Source organism: Grammomys surdaster, unplaced genomic scaffold (genome assembly GCF_004785775.1).
Source record: "Grammomys surdaster isolate TR1022 unplaced genomic scaffold, NIH_TR_1.0 184, whole genome shotgun sequence".
NCBI lineage: Eukaryota > Metazoa > Chordata > Mammalia > Rodentia > Muridae > Grammomys > Grammomys surdaster.
The window spans coordinates 3,278,031-3,278,300 of NW_021604629.1; positions in this window are offsets into that span (position 1 = coordinate 3,278,031).

The following is a 270-nucleotide window of genomic DNA, read 5'->3' on the forward strand; positions in this document are numbered from 1 at the left end:
AAGGGCGGGGCTGTCTGAGTGTGGGTGGGCGGAGTCATCACATTGCTTAGGCTTGTAGGCTGGGTCTAGAAGAAGTGACCTTGGGCCCCACCTCTTATTCCCCAACTCTGGCTACTACAGAGTCTGTTTTTGGAGACAGGGTCTTAATAAAGTGTACAGGCTGGGCGTGAACCCACTGTGTAACCCAGGTCAGCATGAACCCGCTGTGTAACCCAGGTCAGTATGAACCCGCTGTGTAACCCAGGTCAGCGTGAACCCGCTGTGTAACCC